Source organism: Pollicipes pollicipes, unplaced genomic scaffold (genome assembly GCF_011947565.3).
Source record: "Pollicipes pollicipes isolate AB1234 unplaced genomic scaffold, Ppol_2.1 Scaffold_4881;HRSCAF=5763_pilon_pilon_pilon, whole genome shotgun sequence".
NCBI classification, from domain to species: domain Eukaryota; kingdom Metazoa; phylum Arthropoda; class Thecostraca; order Pollicipedomorpha; family Pollicipedidae; genus Pollicipes; species Pollicipes pollicipes.
Genome location: NW_023596576.1, coordinates 47,931,339 through 47,934,415, shown reverse-complemented (window position 1 = coordinate 47,934,415; position 3,077 = coordinate 47,931,339).

Sequence of the window (3,077 nt, the reverse complement as noted above, 5' to 3'; positions counted from 1 at the left end):
AAAGACAGAAAAAGAGGAGCCAGCCGGACCAGACTGACCACACGGAGCCAGACGATTGATTGATTGACCAGACAGAGCCAGACAAAGTCGGACGAAGCCAGGCGGACCAGACTGACCAAACGAAGTCGGGGAGACGGACCGGGAACGAGGCCTCCACATTACCTCCCTCCACATATCCACGGCCGGCCACGCGTCGACCGGCACCAGTTTTTGCTGTACCCACACGACAAAATGGTGTCCAGCATGCGTTCCGCCAGCCTGGACGTGCCGATCAGAGGCTGTTGTCGACTGGGCAGCCCGGCATAACGGCGGCCTCGGCTGTAACATTCCTCCTGCCACGTCACTGGAACGCCACGGGTCTGCAAAACCCAAGCGACCAGGAGCAACCGCAGGCGAAGCGCCCGCCGAGGAGCCCTCGACTGATCGAAGCCATACCAGTGCGGTAGGAGACGCGCAGGACCCAGTGCCGAAGCGCATCGCGCGAGGCTTCACTGGTTCGGCCATGGCTTACACTACTGTTGCCTCAGCCATGAGAGAAAGGCCGGCGCCAATGTTTGTAGTGGCATTATAGCTGCTGCTGTTGCCTTGGTCATGAGAGTAAGGCCGGCACCAACGTTTGTAGTGCCATCACAGCTGCTGCTGTTGCCTCAGTCATGAGAGTAAGGCCGGCACCAACGTTTGTAGTGCCTTTACAGCTGCTGCTGTTGCCTTAGTCATGGGGGCAAGGCCGCCACCAGCGTTTGTAGCGCTATCACAGCCGCTGATGTCTTCGTCATGAGAGTTACGCCAGCACCAGCATTTGTAGAGCCATCACAGCTGCCGTCCATCAGCGAGCGAAGTTGTCGCAAACGCTATAGTAAGTACGGGTTTGTAAAAATCCGCACGCCACACGTCAAATTTTCTTCTCTTTTTTTTGTCGACAGAAGTGGAAGATACATCCACGCTATTTGGGCAAAACGTGACGTACTTCCGGTCGGGCGGCTATCAGGTCGCTGGGGCTCTATGACCGAAATCCAAGTTGCGGCTAAACCACACAGAGCGCCGTGGTATAATCATCAATTGGTGCGGGCATTTTTGTTTTTTTCACACTTCATTTTCACCGCGAAAACACAACAGGACCCTTGACATTATTCAAATCTCAGCTTGATAAATGACGTCAACAGCCTCCAACAGTGGCTTGGTATTCTGTCGATTTGGTATTTGGCAGCACGCTCCACCCGAGGGAGATAGGACGGAAGAGTTTCTTTTGTTGAACCAAGTTCCGAATTTGCTACCACTTCAGTCCAACCTCCACAACGAATCTTCCCCATTCGTCAGCTGGGGATCGACATTATAGCTCCCAGCGAGACAAAACTGCAGCGGCGATAAAGCTCAGCGCATCAGACGTCTAAATGGCCAAGTACGCGGTGCTCTCTAGTCACGACAATGCAAAGACATTGCCAATCACCGACGAATGTCTCAGCAGGAAGGCCCGCAACCGCAACCCAGGAAGGCCAGCAACGGCAGCCGCAACCCACGACAGGTCGGACGTTGGATGAACAACATTGGAAGCCTTGTACTCACCACCGAACGGGAAGTATCGATTTGAGGCAGAGCATGCCGAAATGGTCGGCACCCACGCGGCTGAACCAGGCGTTCGCCGACCCCGTTCGAGGCAGGCATGCCCCCGCCTGGCTGGCGACAGAGGCCCACAGCCGGATACAGGCGGCGGGAGCGTACGAGGAAGGGAACTCACGAGGCGACACAACCCTTCGATGCATTATATGTTTCCTCCAATTGGTTCGCCACGATCCTGCCCAGTCTGCAGATCACCCCACAGACGTGAGACGACGCGCTGCGCTCCCAGTTCAGACTACACAGTCTGTCTGTACCAATGAGCAGGGCCAGCCGCCCGACTGCAGGTCTGTGGCCACGGCGCCACAGCTGAGATGACAGCCGCCGGCGCCATTCGACCCGACCAACCGGCTACCCGGCTACCAGCCCAGTCATGACCGGCAGCTGAAGCGCCTCCCCCCCCCCCCGCCCCTCCTCGCGCACACACACGCACACCCCAGCAGCCCCGCCCGGCGGCTGGCGGGCGGCCATAGTCGCAGTAACTATCACGAGCCGTCAGCCGGTGCACTGGCCGGGGCGAAAGCCGGCGCTTTCGTCACTCCGCGGCCGTGCATCGCGGACAACGGTGGCGGCGGAGCAGGCCACCGTGCACCGTTCGGTTCGACAGCTGAGAAGCTGCGAGCCAGGAGGTGTTCGCCCGGTCCTGGCGCCTCCCGACCTTTCCAACAGCGGCGGAATCGGCCAGCGGGCACCCGTTCGGTCCGGCAACTGAGCAGCTGCGAGCCGGGCGGAGTTCCCCGACCCCGACGCCTTCCGGCCTTCCCACCGCCGGCGCCTGCAGCCGGTGACCCAGTCCTCGCAGAACCGCCCCGGGAGGGCCGTCCCCCACCGGGCGTGACACAGCAGGCCGACCCGCCCGGCGCCGCGGCGGGGCGCGGCCCGGCACCATATGGCGGGACGTGCAGCCCGGCGCGGCGGATACCCGGACAACGCGGCCCGTATCAGCGCTCGGCGCGTCTATCGGTCGCCGCAGCTGCTGGTGCCGCCGCCGCCGCCGCCGGGACGCGGCCGAGAGTGAGAGTGGTCCACTACGCTGCGCTCGGTCATGCGGCTGTGAGTCGGCAACCGGCGGCGGGCATGGACAGTCACTGGTCACAGTGACAGGCCACGCCCCTGTTCACAGGTGACGTCAAATTTCCATAAAAAATTAACCTCAAGTCCCGAGCGATTATCGGCAAACTATAAATAATACAGTAAACGTGGACCACATAGCAACACATACACAGCCACCAACACGTGTACATGGCCCGCCCTCGCCGTAACACACTCACGTTAACAGTGATTACAAACGCAAATTGCAAGAGTCTTAGTCAATCAGTAAGCTCCGCGCTTAACTGGATTTGCTAATCATATCGCTGCGTGACCGGGCGCCCGGCGTTGTAGTTACCCGAGTAGGCAGCAGAAACTGGACAGGTCGGATAATGGAGGCATGGCGCGGGCGCGGCGGCACCTTGGTCATCATA